Here is an 18868-nt window from a genome sequence, read left to right as displayed (position 1 = left end):
TCGTGTGTTCTCTACAACTGCGTTCGTGCTCTTCTTTCAAATCCAACCCCTCAAACCTACCTCTGCTCCCTTGAAATAACCAGACTGTCATAGTCTACCTCCATCTTCTCTTCTCTTCTCTAGGTTAACTATCTGTAAGGCCTTTACCTGCTCCTTATAAGTCACAATTTCAAACCCTGTTAATATCCTGGTCAGCATCTCTGAGATGTCCCCTAGTTTGATAATACCCTTTGGGAAGCATGCTACCCAAGACCAGACAGTCTCCTCCTTCCCACCTCCAGGGTCTTGTAACCAGCATGGAGTACAATGATGCAGCCTGCTGCAGTATCCTGTTCCCTCTCTCATTTGCGATTTCTTTCCCAAATTTATGGGATGCAGGTTGAAACACAGCTGTAGTGCAGAGAGAGGTACTTGTGAAGCTCTCAGGCTTACCTTCCATATTTGAAAATGCTGCAGAAGAATTTAGGGGTTTAGGCTGACATACAATATTTAATTATAATTCAAGTATAATTCAAAAATATAATTCAAGAAATATAATTCAAAAATCATCCTAATCTCTGAGGAAAACTAACAAAACTAATACTGAACAAAGCTAGATACCCACATATGCATTTAGATCTGTGTGTTTTCATATGTGTAAACACGTACATTTTAAACAGCCCTACTTTGCATCACAAATGATGATGGGGTGTGAATGATCACTTTTCAAAGATATTTGTGTAATGTAGTGTAAAACTGTGTTTACAAAAGCTATTTTTCACAATTTGCATCAACAATTATATATATATACTACATATAGATACTATATATATACACACATATAAAATTTACAGTTAAAAGTCTTTATCAGTCATGAAATGTTTTCCACTCATTTGATCTTTGTAACTGTAGGATGGAAGCAGGGAAAAGCCAGCACACTCATTTTCATATGAACACTCACAATGTCACAAAATTCATATAGTCTGCAAATTACAGAGCCAAAAATAAAACCCAGGCTTTTGGATTCCAGATCCAACCTGACTTCATGGTATTCTTCTTCCTAAATAATCAAGTTTCTGAGCACCTAGTTTGGACTCAATATACAGGTGTAAATCTTAATGGTCCCCTTTGTCCCAATTTCTTGAACATGTGTGTGCTAGATTTGGCAATCTTGTGGATACTTATGTGTATTCCTACAAGAGAGGAAAGTATATGACTGCCACTTTTTCAATCGGTAACTATGTGCCTAAAATCTTAATCAAAGTGTTTCTAACCACAATCTGTGACAGCCAGAAACTTCCATTAATATCCCCGTAGAGGAACCACATTGGCTCCAAAACCCATTAGCAGCCTCCAGTGCTCAATGCTTAAGAGAATTCCTAGGAGGGGAAATCCAAAAATAAGAAAAGCCAAAGCTAAGAGATTAAAGATTTATAAGAAGTCAAAATTTGCAACCCCATCTTCTGCCACCCCAAGTCAATGCTCTTGCCACTACTGCAATACACTGTGTTGCTTAAAACAGAAGTTCCCAAGTCTAGCTCTACACTATAATTACTGGGAAAGCTTTTTAAAAACTTAAGCACATGGGACCTTTTTGATAGGTCCCTGATAGGAGGTATAGTGTAGGACAAGGCAATCTGTTTTTTAACAAGTCTGATGTAACCATGATGTAACTGGTCCAAGCATGGAATGTGTTAACCATGGGAAGCCAACTACTCTGGCAATATTCTCAATCTCTCTCCTGTAACAGCAGCTTTCCTTTTCCTAGTTAATCACACTCATTAGCACATAAATATACCATAACATTTCACAAAAACAATGTTCCCCTTGATCCCACATTCCCTCATCTCTCCACACAACTTTACTGTAAAACTCTTAGAAAGATTCTTCTGTATTCATTCTCTCCACTATCACACCTTCTAGTCCTTTAAGCCCATTCCAATCAGACTTTCACACCCACCTCTCCGCTGAAATTACTCGCCAAGATTAGGGAAGCCCTCCACATTTCCCAGCCTAAAGTTCCATCTTCAGCCTGCATGCTACCGATCTCTCGTCAGCATGTGACCCAGTTGGTCATCCTTTCTTGCCACTTTCTTCACTTACATCCTGTTACCACACTCGCCTGAGTTTCCTCCACCTTTCAAGCTAGTCCTTCTGAGTCTCTTTGGTAGCATTTAGCTCCTAATGGCTCAGTACAGGAGTACTGCAGGCTTAGTCCTCAAATCTCTCCTTTTCTGTATCAACACTAATTCCTTATGTAACTGAGTACAGTTCTGGGATTCTAAATACTATCTATATGCTGATTAATCATACATTCATATCTCCAGCCCTGGACCCCACTAAATTCCAGGCTTGTATCTTTCAGGTCAGTGTCTATGTTTTATTCTATGTCAAATTTAACATATGCAAAACAGAACACTTGAGGGGGCCAAGGTATATATAGCTCAGTGGTAGAGTGCCCGCCTAGTATGCCCAAGGTCCTGGGCATACCCAGTACCTCCATTAAAAAAGGAATAACCTAATTACCTCCCCCCAAAAAAGATGAAAAAAATTATAAATAAAAAACAAACAAAACAGAACACTTGAGTTTATCTCCCCAAAGCAACTCTACGCTTCTTTGTTTCCTAACTCAATGAAAGATACCCCTCTTCCCTCACTCAGGCATAATTACCTGAGTCACCTTTGACCTCTCTCCTTCTCTCGATCAGTTAGCAAGTCCTGTCAACTCTACCTCAAAACACATCCCAAACCAGACCATGTCTCACCACCTAGCACATTTGACTCTATTCCAAGCCTGTCACAAAAATACTGTAATAGCCTCTTAAATAGTCTCCCTGATACAAGTCTATTATCATACTGCAGCCAGAGTGATCCATTCAAAATACAACCCTGCTCAAAACCCTTTAGCAATTTTGCATAATTCCCAAAATAAATTCCAAACATTGGCCACAGCCTACCACACCATAAACAACATCCTTTCCTACCACGCGTCCTCCTTTTGCTCCTGCCCCGCTGCCCTTCTCCCTCATCTTTGAGTATGTCGAGCCTATTCCTGCTTCGGGACCCTTGCACTCGCTGCTCCTTCCAGTGAGACCAAGTTCTCCCTCAGTAATCGCAGGCTTGATCCCTCACTTCCTTGCGCCTCTACCTAAAAGCCATGCCCCCAGAGAAGACTGCTGTATCTAAAGAGATCTTCCTTTCACTCTCTAGCCCCTTAATGTGTTTATTTCTCGTTACAGCACTTACCACCACCTGACACTATATTATATGCACGTTAGTTGTTTATTTATTTATTGTTTTACTTCTGCACCAGAAAGTCAGCTCTTAAAATTGACATTGTTTCGCTCACCACTGAATCTCCAGCAATCAGAATAGTACCTGGCAAAGAGTAGGCCGTAGACAAGTGAAGGAATGAAGGAAAGAATGAGCAAATTTAGCCTGAAACACATGCTCTTTCTTGGCCCTACGCCTTAGCGCATGTTTTCCCCTTTACCCAAAATGTCCTTCCCATCATTTTCTATGCAAGGTGGATGCCTATCTATTCTTAAAAATGCATCTCTGGCAGCATATTCCTCTGAAGCCTTTCCAGATAAACCTCCTCGACTACACACACACACACACGCACGCACACACACATATCACTAAGCAGAAGGAACTGCTCTCATCTCTCTATTTCCAAGATAAATTGTTCCTACCTTTAGTCTAGCACCTACCCCTGAAGATGCGTTTTTTGCTTATTATCTTCGCTCCCTTGCCACACTACGAATTCCTTGTGGCAGGAGTTGACTTATCTCTATATGTCCAATGCCAAGCACATACTAGGAACCCAATTATGTCTAGAATATGTCTGACTGCTAGTGCCCATATGAGCTTTTACTATTTCCTCCTGTTTGTGCTAAGTTATTTTTATTAGAAGCGGCCATTAATTAATGTGATTACTACACTTGAAAGTAGCTCATTTGTCCTCTCCGCCTCATAGACTAAAGTGCCTACGGATCCCAGAAATTAAACTTGAATATAGTGTAGATTCGCTCACCACTGACTGAAAACTAAGTGATGTTAAGCCCTCAATAACAGAAGTCAGTCTGCACACTGGAGTATATGACCACATCCTTTGCAGACCATTGGTGAGAGTTTAAAGGAAGGTTAAAATCAACAAAATGCCCTAACCTCTGTCATACTGTCCCTCTTCACAATGCACACTGGAAAGGTTCTACACTGTCCATGAGAATAGCATCCTTTTCAAGCAGCATCAAAACAGCATAGGCCAGAAAAATGTGTGTGCAACGAGATGTGATGGCTACTGGAAGATACAATTCTCATTCCAAAGAAACTGTAAGTTTCATGTTGATAAAACACTAACTCACACCCTCTCCGTGAAGACAATACAAAATGAAGCTTTATTTTACCTCCAGTATAGCCCTGTGTCATAAATGCATCAAATACAGTAATAACAGTAATAATAAATTAGTTATATTTGTATTATGCTTTTTTAAATTTTGCCCTTCAGCATGTGCACTATTTCAAGTTAGACTTCAAACAATGCTTTCATGGAGCAAGAATGCTTTTATGCACCTTACAGATGAGGATTTTGAGGCTTACAAGAGGTTAGGAACCTTGCCTAAGTTCATGAAATGAGGGAATGAAAGATCCCAAATTAGTGTCCAGATTCCATATATTAAAACTCCTGGATTCTAAGTCCAGCCACTTTACATGATATGGGGCTTTGAATAACTGTCTCAAGTTTGCTGTTTCTTCATCTGCCAAATAAAAGTGTGTTTTCAATTCCTAAAATTGTTGCTGGGACCCAAATATTATGATTCTAAATTTTGAGGCACTTACACTCCCTATGTAGGATGTTAAATGGTCCCTCCTCATTAGAAGATTTCAGCACAGGCATCATGTTTGCTTCCTAACACGCGTGTCGTGACGATGACAGCAAGGTTCGTTAGATCACTGACACCTGGTCATGCCAAACAGCTTCAGGAGGTGAAGAGGTCAATCAGAACACAGCCTTCACTCAGTTTTAATGTCTGCCTTGGAAATACACTTCCATCGTTTGAGAAAGCTGGCTATATTCAGCTATACGGAACCTGCTAAGGAGGCCCAGGTGGCTTGGAAAGTAGAGCTGGCACAGATCTGAAGTCATTGGACAGCCTCGGCTCCACCTAGTCTTTCGTTTCTTTTTCCTCTTACATCTCTAGAGGGATTTGCTTCCGTCTTAAGTACTCACTGTAGTTCCAGCTCAGCCAAGAACCACTCCCTCTCAATTCAAAGACGACAAAGTACACCCTGTTTACAATTTCCAAGAGCAGGAAAGGGAAGGTCAGTACACAACCAGAGGAGACTAGAGGTGGAAGGCAGACCATACAGGTGTTTCTGTAGCCCCACTGATACAATAAAACCAAAGCCCTAAACAATACAGCAATTATTCAGCTGACACTGCAAATTCCTTTGACTCTAGTCCACTGTGCAACAGTCCAGCCAAACTCTGTTCAACAGCTTGTAATAACCTATTATGAAAAAGAACATGAAAAAGACTATATATAATGTATAACTGAATCACCATGTGGTACACCAGAAACTTAACATATTGTAAATCAACTAAAATTCAATTTAAAAAAAGATGATTGTTTCTTAGTGACTCACTGATCTCTCCAGCTGCAGTGACCCCCCCCCACCCCCATTCTGCCCCACTCAATACCCAATTAGGAATCCAACCCTGGATACAGAGTTTTTTTCTCCTTAACACAGGGCTGGATGTGAAAAAAAATCAGGGAATATCAGCCAAGCAAGGCTGCTCGTCCTACTATGAGTCAATACACATTCCCAAAGGAACATACAGATAATAAATCTACTACACTCAGTGTCAGGCAGTGTTCTAAGAGTTTCATATGTATTAACTGATTTTACTCTGCACCACATCCCTACAAGGTAGGTGCTGCTGCTATTACCATTTTACAAATGAGAAAACCGAGGCCCTGAGGGGTTAAGACACCTGTCCGAGGTCACATAACTGGTCAGTCTCAGAGGCAGGTCAAACCCAGGCCGCCTGGCCCACGCTCTCGGCCACCGCTCCAGATTCCCTCATGCCCCGCTACATGTTTCAGAACCTGATGCATCTGTATTAAAAGGGGTGAATTTCAAAAACACAGAATTGAGTGAAAAAATAAGATGCAGAGAGATAAGTACAGTTCACGACCACTTCTATAAATTTTAGAAACACTCACAACAGTATCCTATATGACACATGTTAAGTAAAAGCATGGACTGGAGGAGCATATAGCACGCAACCTGAGGAGGAAGGCACGCTAGAACAGAGCTGGAAACAGTTCTAAGTGCTTTTAATTTTATCAGCAGTGTTTGACTTCTTTATTTTAAGCAAATCTGAAATACACATGGCACAATGCTAATAATTTGCCCATTCTGAGTCGCAGGCATATTAGTGTCTGTCACATTAATCTCTGACTGTTTCTGTATTTTAACCTTGAAAAAAACACTATGTATATTTTATCTCCTATTCCTTCTTGTGCCCTCCCAATTCCAATTTCAGTTGAAATAACACAACCCAGAGCATTCTGGAAAACAAAATCATAATGGTGAGCCACCTAAGGCTAGTCAGCCTCATGTACACTACAGCTAGAGTATTCCTGGCTTGATGAAAGCAAACTAAGCCCTTAATCTGCTCAAGTAGAACTTGAACTGAGCACATGTAAACAATCACAGCAGCAAAAAAGAATTATCAGAGAAGATAACCTAAAAACAAAAACCTTGGAGACAGTTTATCTCTACACCCAACATAGCAGTCCCTTCCAGAATAATGACAATGCTAACTACCACTAAATGCCATTTGCAGCAACATGGATGGACCCGGAGATGGTCACTCTAAGTGAAGTAAGCCAGAAAGAGAAAGAAAAATACCATGTGATATCACTCATGTGGAATTTGAATGAAAGAAAAAAAGAAGACACAAATGAACTCATCTACAAAACAGAAACAGACTCACAGACATAGGAAACAATCTTACGGTTATCGGGGGAAAGAGGGTGGGAAGGGATAAATTTGGGAGTTTGAGATTTGCAAATGTTAATCACTATATGTAAAAAATAGATAAAAAACAATATTTTTCTGTATAGCACAAGGAACCATATTCAATATCTTATAAAAACTTTCAATGAAAAAGAATAAGAAAACAAATACATGTATATATATGCATGACTGGGACATTATGCTGTACACCAGAAATTGACACATTATAACTGACTATACTTCAATAAAAAAAAAAAGAACAACCAACTATAATACTTAAATTAGGATAGACTGTGCTCACTTATTATCTCCCTATCAAAGGATGAATTATCTTAGAACCGGCTTCATGCAGGCCCATTGCTTGGCACGTGGTGTGGGTCTCAGTAAATGCCAGATGAGTAAACATACAACTGAAGGGATGTTCCATACTATCTTTGCCTTGAAAATCCAAAAATATTCAACTCTTCAAGCAACAGAGGAGCTAATTAGGCTGAACCTCCAAATTCTTATAACTGGATAGATTACACTTTGGGGTAAGGGCAGTGTTAGTAACTTTTGCTTCCTAGGGGAAAAAATTAGCACTTCTTGTCAGAGAAACTCGTTTGTTTTCAGAGGGACCATCTTGTTTAGCCTTTCCAATCATACAACTGTAAGTCAATTTCCTAGTCTCTGTTGCTGTAAAACTGCTCCAACCACTGAAGCTAACGCTTTCACCTGAGCTGCTATGCATTTTTCAGTAATTTAAATTGGATACATTTTGAACAGAACCAAGTTCATTCAGGGCTAAAGAATGTTTCTCTACATTTAGGCTGCCCTATTTGAAAATCATTGTTCATTCTTACAAGACCTATCTTCTTTGCTCCAAGAGTTGGCGAGACAAGATCATGCCAAGAAGGGCATGCCAGACTAATCCCCTTTGCAATCTACTTTGAAAGAAAGATGGTGGAAAGGTGTGGTGATACCTGGGCTGACTTCTGGTACTCCTCATCTGCTATTATTTAAAATGGATAACCCAAACATTTAGAAATGTGCTGATAACTACCATGATTGCTTTTTCTGGACCAGGAGTGGCCAGACCATGTCCTGTGCTGGGAGTGAGTGAGTGTTTCTCCTATAGGACATGAATGCTCCACTCTCAGTCATCACGCAATTAAAAAAAAAAAAAAATCAACGAGCCTTAGAATGGGAATGGGAATAACTTCTCTGTCTCTCCGCAATCTGGAGTAGTAGTTTCCAACTGCTGGGGAAATAAAGAAATCCATAATGCAAAACGAGGCTAGGGGCTACAAAGAGACGATCAGGAGGCTCTCCTAGAGGAGAACGCAGCCTATGGACTTTAGCAGCAGTGGTAGCTGATGTCTGTCTGTAGATTTTCATTCTCCACACTGCTATACACCTCTGCCTTCCTCAGTATTCAGCAAATTATTCTGAAGACCCACAGGCTGGTTTTCCTCAAGACTGAAAGAGGAGAGTAAGAAAGTTCCTGTATCTCAGTGGTTCAGAGTGAAGAATATTGACAGAGCTGTCAAATGAACACCAGGACATATTTGTGGAATGTGTAAATACTCCTCAGTATTTCCTAGAAATTACCTGGTGAGGGAAACACAACAAAGGAATGGAAAATCAATGGTCTACTGAGTCTACCTGCCAGGACTTGAAAACAAATTAAAGTGAATTTACTAAGTCCTCTGGAGGTAAGATTTTTTCAGTTACGCTGATTCTACAGCATTAAAATTTAATGTGACTTTTGTTTGCCTCCTGTCTTGATCTTCCAAATAATCTACCAACACAACAGACAGTTAAAACTCGAGCAACATGAACTATTAAGACTAAAGTTAGTGCTACCATGTTTGATTCCAAAAATTTAGTTATCAAAAGTCACTTAAGTGTACCATCCAAATTACCTGTTACAAACAAATTACTCCCTGATAACATTTTACATTTCTTTCTACAAATAAAATGAAATCCAGTATTTTTCTTAATGTTATGCATATTACGGTAATTATCAGTTATAAGAAAACAAACAGGAATCTTTACAAATGAAATTGGCTAGGTATAGACTCCTTTGCTTTTTACCAAAATTAAGGCCTATCTTAAAACAGTGAGGGAAAGTTAAACACACAGATTAAAATTTTAAGTACATCCTAAGATTTAGTATGGTGCACTTTTTTTTTTCACCTTAAATTAAGAGAAAGACTAAGATGGGATAAACCACACACTAACAGCATGTATCTGGTATTTTATAACACCAGGAGGGATAAAAGGCAAGAAAAAGAAGAGCAGGAAATACTGAAAACTAAGTGCCCAGGATTTCACAGGCTGAGAACCTTACAGACATTAAGGCAGTTAATGCTCAGAACAACCCTATAAACTCAGAACTATCATTAAATACGAGGCACGGGGAGACCGAGGAACTAGCCCACAGTCACACAGAACCAGGGAAATATTATACGGCTGTTAAAGTATACGTTACTGAAGGCTTAAAAATAGTTTTGCCCTTGAAAGTTACATGCTGCAAGAGTAAATTCCTGCTCCTACTTTTCACATTTACTTTTGGTTCACAAAAGAGGCACTTTTGTCTTTTCCAACAAATGGGAAGAGAATCTGTGCCCTTCCATCCACCCTTCTCACTCCTTTCCAAGGAAGAGGAAAAACTTACCTAATTTGTGAGATCTGGGAGGAAAAATGGGGCAGGTGAAGGGTCCTCAGGCTTGTTGTGGGTTCTCTGTCTCTGTGGATCTGTCCACTGACACATTCTGGACACATTCTGAGCTGCTGAGCAGATAACAAACAGCTCAGGGCTCAGACCTGACTTTAGAGGTAACTGTGGAGTCCAAATCTCTCCACTCCACTATTGGGGCTCACCAGGGGGAAGGCTGGATTTCTCAGCAGGCGGGCTTGCTCTGTGGACCCAACTTTCTCTCTAGTGGGTATTTGCTTACATCAAGATTTAGTTTGGAGAGAATGGTGTTAAGTTCAATTTTGACCATTCTCTAATGCAATATTCCAGCAATCCAGTAAGAAAGCAGATACATTTCATAGCTGTCCATTGGACACCTTGTCTATTTTCTCAACTGTTTTGAACTCAAGATGAAGGTAGAGGAAAGGAGGAAAAAGAAAAGTTATGACTGATTACTACCCTCTAAGCCCACCACACGCACAGATCTCTACACAGAGACATTCGTCAAAATTTTTTAAAAACAAAATTCAAAGGTTTAAAAAGATGGATGTGATCCAACAGTAGGCAGATGATAATTATAGTATAAACATGCGATGTCATTCTATAAAGTAATTTAAAATCACATTTAGGAGATTTGTTTGTAAAATGACACATATCTATTAGTGTTTTTAATATCTGTAAGTTAAAAAAAAGAAAATATAAATAAATGGCTCACGATTTCCCACCTATCTATATCTTGATTTATATATATAAATATATAAAATCAATGTATACAAATCATAAGAAACAATGCAGAAATGCACAAAGCTAAAAAAAAGAGGCCTCCTTTTCCACTGCCCTAAAAGCATCTCTCTCCAACTAACCACTATTAACAGCTTCTTGTAGTTCCTTTTAAAAAAAGGGTATTTTCCAAATATTTCAATATGAGTATTTCTTTCCATATTTAGAATAATTGTTTAAGCGCATAGGAAAAGAAACGAAGTATGTAACTTTCATGTGATAACTTGTAAAAATTCACACAATAAGAACGGGAAGTATTATACTGAGGTCATGGTTTTATAAGTGATCTTTCTTATTCAACAGATTTTACATTTTCAAAGTTTCCTGCTATGAGTAGAAAACTGCATAATCTAAAATAGATATCACTAGTTTTTTTAATTATAAAAGGAACACATTTTCATTAAAATTCAAATAATATAGAAATATGTAAAGCAAAAAGCAAGTCTGTCATCAAACTCCCTAAAGGTAACTGTCATTAACAATTCTAAATGCATTTAACCAAAGATACACAGACATACATAAGTGTATAGATATTTTAGGTAGATATAGATACACTTATAAATTTAAAGGTTTTCAGGAGAAAATAAATAAACTTATATAGACATATAAATCTCCATCTGGATAAGGCTTGGTTCCCTAATCTGTACTATATGACTATAAAGAGGAATGCTCCCCTGCCTAACTCACAGTGAAGTTTGGAAGCCATAGGCCAGAAGTAGTGATTGATACTCTTCATTTTCCATACTGTGACAATTTAAGAAAATGCAACACCAACATTTCACTCTGCTTCTCACCATTTCCTGGTCATCCCCGTGCTGTCTGTAAACAGACCAGCACAGAACATTACTACCTCGAATTCTTGGTTTCAACTAATCTAGCTTCGGCCTCTGGGTAGCTGGAACCACAGGTATATCCACGATCTCTAGTCCGTGAGTTACCTGCAGAGTGCTAAAATGGGCTGAGGGTAGCTGGGTTTATCACTATCATTTTGAGGTTGGCTTCATAAGGACTTTCTCTATGCTATCTACCCACAAGCGCCTCAGCGCCAAGGTCAGACACTGAGCCAACGTGGAGATTCACTGATTCTCAAGTTCCTCCAAGTTAAGCAAATAATTAGTGCCTTAGAGAATGATCCAGCTAGCAACAACCTCTCTCCCCTCAAAAACGAGAGTCATTTTGTGCCACTAAGTTTTATTTAAAGACCATGCAATCGAGTCCCAGCTGGCTTCATTGAAGCAGCAACGTGGGCAATCAGTGACACCAACTGCAATGCTATCGTTTCTATAAACAGTAATGAGTGGAGGGGGAAGGACAGTACTAGAAGCTTAAGTATAAACAAGAAAGATCATTTCAGCAAGAGAGACTGTCTTGGCAGATTCACAGTATATTTCTGATATCCACCCTAGGAAATGCAAATACCCTGCAACACTTAACGGCATTACAAATAATATTCGGTCATGGCATTCATAACATCGTGCAATGAAAATACCATGGCATAAAGACAGCAATTTCAACCACTGAGGTGTACAAAGAAGAGCTTCACTGTTTAAAGATATTCCATGATAATTGAGGGAACAGATCTATAAGTACTCCTCGGACGTTTCTTTCTAACTCTGATATCAGAGAATACAAGTTGCACTTTTCTTTGAAGCTGATGTGTTATATCTGTGAACAAATGGACTTAGGTGGAAGTAGGGGCAGAGGAGAGGCATAAAATAGACAACTAGGCAGCATATCTGAATATGAGCAATGCTGGGTAGGCTTGAATTGAGTTGTAGGGTAATTCTTCATAAAAAAAATTGCTTTTCTATACCTGCATCTTATTTGTATTCAAACACATTCTTCCAGTAAATATATGGAGATACTATTCCTTTCCATGACAGCCCCCACCTGCCCCACCCAGCACTACCTTTTGAATTCCTAGATGCATTTCAAGTTCAGGGAGACTAACATGAATCCCAGGCAGAATTAATTATTCCTTCCTTGGGATGATTCTTAACCACAGAACATTAACTCAGGTAAGAGGTTGTTAAATTGAAATAAACTGAGGCTCTGAGGTACCCCACCTTTGGGATGTGTTATAATCTGCCTAGTATGATACCTCTTGCTTGTACAGATATCTCTCCCTGCTGAGTCTCCCGTGCCTAATGCAGAATGTAGCATCAGTCAGTCCACAAAGAGTGTTTGCTAAATTGAAAAATGGCAACCTCTAAAGCTAGAGACGTGTTTCTTTAATTTTCTTTTTTCGGGGGGGGGGGTGCAGTTAATTAGGTGTATTTATTTATTTGTTAATAGTGGTACTGAGGATTGAACACAGGACATTGTGCATGCTACGCAGGCACTCTACCACTGAACTATACCCTCCCCCCTGTTTCTTTAATTTTCTATCCAAAGATGGATAAAGACAGAAAGAAGGCAAGAGTGCCAACTATGGAGGGTTAGTTGCATGACACACGTATCCAGGACTTCTGGAAAGGTATGGCTTGCCTTCTCTCTTTTGTTGTACTTAACCCAGAGCCAGGCAAATGGATTGCTGGTCCATGACCCAGATGAGATTCAGCTCACCCCTTCACCATAAAGCACTGCCCTGGTTTTCTTCCCATGTACACAGCTCTCAGTTTACAGGCTGAGAGAAAAACAATTTTATTTGCATTTTCCTTTGGCAAAACTGCAGCAGAGATGAGAGTTGCCACATTTGCACTGTTTTTCAGGTAACATGGCTTGTTCTTCCAGGAACTTGGAGGCAACAAAAGGTAATAATCCACATTACAGGATAAGTAGAAAAGTAGACCTGAGTCTTTAAGGGTCTTGAAATTAAAGTACAACTTTGAAAGAATAACTTCAAACATCAGTGGAGTTTCATTACATCTTGAGGGAAAAGATAAACATCATTTAAGAAGCCTGTGCCTTTGTCTGGTTTTGGTACAGGGTGATGCTGGCCTTACAGAATGAGTTTGGAAGTGATCCTTCCTCTGCAAGATTTTTGGAATAGTTTCAGAAGGATAGGTGTTAATTTGTCTCAAAGTGTTAGGTAGAATTCACCTGTGAAGCCATCTGGTCGTCAACTTTTGTTGGTTGGGAGTTTTTAAATTACTGATTCAATGTAATTACTGATAATTTGTCTGTTCATATTTTCTACTTCGTCCTGGTTCATTTCTTCTGGGTTGTGCATTTTATTGCATATGGTTGTTGGTAGTAGTCTCTTACGATCCTTTGTGTTTCTGTGGTGGTTGGTTTAGCTTCTTTTTCATTTCTGATTTTATTGACTTGGGGCCTCTCTCTTTTTTTCTTGATGAGTCTTAGCTAAAGGTTTACCAATTTCGTTTATCTTTTCAAAGAACCAGCTTTTAGTTTCATTGATCTTTTCTATTGTTTTTTCAGTCTCTATTTCATTTATTTCTGCTCTGATCTAAAAAGGAACAAAACTCTGCATTTGCAGCACATGGACGGACTTGGAGGGTATTATACTAGGTGACATAAGTCAGACAGAGAAAGACAAATAGTGGATGATATCACTTATATGTGGAATCTAAAAAATACAACAAACTAGTGAGTATAACAGAAAAGAAGCAGACTCACACATATAGAGAACAAACTAGTGGTTACTAGTCGGGAGGAGGGGCAATAAAGGTTTAGGGGAGTGACAGATACAAACTACTGGGTGAAAGACAGGCTCAAGGATGTATTGTATAATATGGCGAATATAGCCAATATTTTATAATAACTGTAAATCAAGCATAACGTTTAAAAAATGTACAATTTTTTTTTAAATCTGTAATTAAGAAAAAAGAAGCAAGGTACCCACTAGCTCAGGACAAGCACTAACTTACTAGATGATGACAAAACCCCATACTTTGGTATGCTAAACTAATTATTCAAAGATTATGAAAGGAAGCCAATACATCAATTCATTATATACTACAGATGATATCATGGAGAAATTAAAGTGTTTGACTGGAGAGAACCTTAAACAGAGCCCAATAATCTTTCATTAAATTTGACTATTTTAAACTGTCCTGCCTTACCACGTCAATCAAGATTAGCCAGATACCAAATGACCTTAAAAATCTAAGTTACTCACAAAAAGAAATTTTAACTTCTCATTTGTGCTAAATGTCCATCACGGGTCGCATAGCAGGGCTGTATTACTACAGACACTCAGGGACACAGACTGATGGAGAAATCACTACCTTGAACATCATCAGAAGGTCAGAGCCTGAGGTGAACTGTGCTCTGGCTATTAAAGCTATATCCACATGGAAGAGAGGAGCAACACTTCTGTTCACATTTCATTCGTTAATGCAAGGCATATGGTGACACCTAAGTTCAAGGGAAGGGGGTAATGCCATCCTGCAGTATGCCCAAGAGAACCCAAAATATTGGGTGAACGAACAGTAATGACACCTACTAATTTTGCACATAGCAGGCACTTGGCAAACTGCTTTTCTCAAGTTCCGTAACACAAATGAGCTAATAAAAAGCACTAACTTCTTGAATTTTCTGACATTAACACTGAAAATGTCATGTAAAATAACAGAAATCACTTTGAAAATGAAAGCCATAAGAAAGCAATGATCATTTTGTACACTTTATGATTCATATTCATTTTAGCCATGGGAGCAATATTAAAATAGTGAAGAATTCTAAGCTTATGACATTAAAAGCAGCTCAAAGAAACATTCTACAGCAAAGGAAGTTGCCACATATAAATTGGCAATTATTCTTTAACATAGTTTTCCCAGATTGGATAACTGAAGGAAGTTACTCACTGAAATCACCCATTTTCAAAATTAAAACAGTGTGAACAACTGAGTACATGGCTTCAAACGGTGGGTTTTGTCATCTGTTTTTTGATCTGGTGGATTTCTGAAGATTGAATTTGAATCTAAAATATCCTCAATTTTTAAATACATTATTGTCATCTGTCCCAGTTTCAGAGGGCATCTGTTACCTACATCTCTGAAGAAAAAGTAAAGAAGTAAAGGTAGGTTGGAGCTGAAAACAACTGTCTACTGCTATCTTTGTAGAGGATCCCTTTCTGGGAAATAAGCTTAAAGCAATCTCCACTTTGCAGTCAAACACTCTGTCTTGGATCACCTGACTGTCCTGTTGAGTAGTTAAAGCCCGCAGCCCTTAGATACACACTAGCTGATGCAACGTGATTGTAAGTGCAGTTTCAATTTAGATGTCAGCGCTATCCTGGAAAGGAAGGGAGAGGCAGGGTTTGGGTTCTGTGTTTTTATGAAGATGGATAAATTATTTTTGCCTAGGGTGTTTTCATTCCCACAGCCAGGCGGCTTGATGTGACTGCATAGCTCAATCTCTAGACATCTGCTAACCTTCCATGCTACCAGGCTGAGTAGCCCCTAACTGACTATCACAGAAGAGTTATTATGACTGTATACAGAAAGAGAGGCTAACGGCTGATTTTCTGGAACAGCTTAGGGTGGTTAGACAAGCCCAGCACCTCCCCGCCCCAGCTGTGCACGCACGCGCGTCCACACGCACACGCTTACATCACTAGAACCTTCGGGACCTGCTACCAAAGTGCTGCCCTCCCCTTCAGGGTGATGCCTGCTGGAACTTTCTCAGGAGCCTCCTTCTTCTGCAACATTAGAATGGTCTCTCCTGCTGAAGTGACGAGAAACCTGTAACCTTAACACCCTTCTCTGATAGAACATTTCCGCTTTCCTCCCAACTAGATCTTGAGAAGGACCCGAGCAGGTATTACAGCTACTGTCTTTAATCCCTGCTCTTGTGTGAGCGTGCATTTCTTTGTAAAGGTCGCATCTCTAGAGAAAAATGAATCTGCCTTACGGTCTCCAAACTGAAAACATAGTATTTTATCAGGTTAATAAAAGTGCCAATACTCTGAGCAGAACTGCTTAGAATTTTAAACTTGTTACTTGTTTTTTTTTTAATATCTAGGCGCCACATGAAAACAAAAACACTAAGAAAAAGTAAATTTTATTTTGAGAAATGGGGAAAAAAAAGGATTGTAAGAGACCAGGAAATAACCTTGAACAATTCATTTAATCTTGTCCAAGATTGTCTTCTATTTGATTGCTTATGATATCTCCATTCTACTGAAGTATAAAGGATTTAGAAACTAATATAATGGATAAATTAGATAATGTATTAATATTTGATACTGAGGAGGAAAGACAAGAATAGTAAACTATTTTAATTATACTAAGAATCTCAAGAGTTAGCAACAATCATTTCGTATTTTCTTAATCCAATTTATTTAATAAAACCTAAATAAAATACTGGCAAATATTTTTGCATGGCAAAAACTGAAATATTTACAATTCCAAAAGTTCAGCAATCCATGAGGAGAACCTTTTAACCTCTTATAACAAATTATGTCACTTCTCTCCTGTGGACCTTACTTTCCTCAAATGTAAAATAATGGGGCAGAAGTAGCTTGCATAAAACTTTTACTCCCTGTTAATACAGTTCAAAATAATATTGTATTACTCTTTAGGTAAGTTTAAAATTTTTAAATTGTGCCCTCTTTTTATAAATTTACTCCATGAAACTGTATATGATGTCTTTGCCTCAATTTGCATTCACAAACTGAGCCTAACAACATTTCATGCAGATTTACTGTGATGTTGTTCGTACTAAGGACACAAGCCATATGAAAGAAATCACTTTAAAATGGAACGCAATAATAATAATATCTAAAATGTACCCAGCATGTTGTATACAGTAGACTCAAAAGTCCTTAGAACAATTCCTGGCATAGAGTAAGAGCTCAATAAATCTTTGGCCGTTATTAAGTCATTTCATCTTTACCACAACCTATAAGGTAAGCACTATTACCAAAGTAATTTATATTTATGCATAAATTGAGCAACAGCAAGGTCATGTAAGTTATCCAAGATTATAAACTAAGAAAAAAACCACAGTTCAAACAAAAGCAATGTAGTTCCCAGAAACAATCTTTTGGCAACTCTATACATCTGTCTGTAAAGGAACCTTCATCTCCACAGCTTGTGACTATACCATTTTATAAGCATTCTCCTCGTGTGATAGTACCCTAAAATAACCAACTACCCCACAAACTCAAAATTGTATATAAAATGCAACAGTGTTCACAGATCACATGATAAACCTAGGATCAAACAAGAAATAAGGACCGGGCTGGAGCTATCATTATTTCCACTTTGTCCAGATGAAGATACTGAGTTTAAAAGATTCTCAGTAATTTTACTGCGAGTGCTTTGTAACTAGGTCTTCTGACCCTAAGTCCCATGATTTTACCACAACGTATGCTTCTCCGTCACTCGTTATCACTATTTGGATCTGCTACTATTTGAAAGACTGACCCTGCATGTAAATTAGCATGTTATCTATTTTACAAGAGGTCTTTATTACATACCATACAGAACTTAAAATTTTTCACATCTAAGAAACATACATCCAAGTTACAATCTATTCATGTTTTATTTAATAGAGACAAGTAAGACTGAAATAATATTAACATACATCTCTATTAGCTTCCTGAAATAAGTATTTTCAAAACAAAACTTCAATGTCAAGCACATTAGTCTAGAATATAGTGGACTGATACCTTTCAGCACTAATAAATATGGTGGCAAAAAAGATACTGTCTAAATAATCTTCTGAATTGAACAGAAGTAAAAACATGAGATCTCATTACTGATTTCATTTCAAAAGTGTATGTTCTCATATTTCACATGGAGTTAAATTATCTAATTCGTTCTTTTAAAATAGTTTTATTTTTCATTTCAAGTGGCAAGCCAAAAATCAAAGTGTTAGAAAGGATGAATGAAATGTATATATATTCTAATCTTTCCAAATATAATCTTCATAGCTCGAGCACAGACTGAAAATAGGTACTTAACGAAATGAATCAGATCCCCCAGAATAACATATTAAGTTTTAAACATGAAGCCTATTATAATACTGTTAAATTTCTGAACATTAAAGTTATTTGGAACTTATGGACCAAAAAAAATATTTTACAAAATGACGCTGGTTCGGACACCACAGAGGCACCTTTCCTCTCTCCTCACGCCCCACCCCCATTTTGTAAACAGAAAACCAAAAACTGGATTAGTACTCACAAGATTAATGGACAAAACGACTTTAAAGGGAACTTACACCTTAAAAAAGAGAGCGATGGACAATGGAAAGTGTGGTGAAACAGATCTCCAACAGAACAGCAGAAAAGAACCATACTTATTTGGCTGTAGGGTTTCTTTTTTCCCCATTAAAACTTAAATCGTTTTTCTCAATATCGCAGGTCATTAAAACGGTGTGATTTTCTTTCCTTCCCTCCCTGGGCTCTTCCTGAGGGACCTGGTAGGTTTAAGCCCAGGACTAATTGGAACTCCTGTTTCAGCATCAGTTCAGAAATTGCTTGCTCTC

The 18868-nt window shown here is 38.3% G+C and overlaps 1 protein-coding gene across 2 annotated transcripts in view; it reads right to left on the bottom strand.

The window, feature by feature from the left end:
- FGF12 (fibroblast growth factor 12) overlaps nt 1–18868 on the bottom strand; it is a 506216-nt gene that overhangs the window by 314917 nt on the left and 172431 nt on the right. The gene's annotated exons all lie outside the window — the stretch shown is intronic.

This window comes from Camelus ferus, chromosome 1 (assembly GCF_009834535.1).
Source record: "Camelus ferus isolate YT-003-E chromosome 1, BCGSAC_Cfer_1.0, whole genome shotgun sequence".
Classification (NCBI taxonomy): domain Eukaryota; kingdom Metazoa; phylum Chordata; class Mammalia; order Artiodactyla; family Camelidae; genus Camelus; species Camelus ferus.
This window is presented reverse-complemented; position numbering and strand designations above follow the sequence as displayed.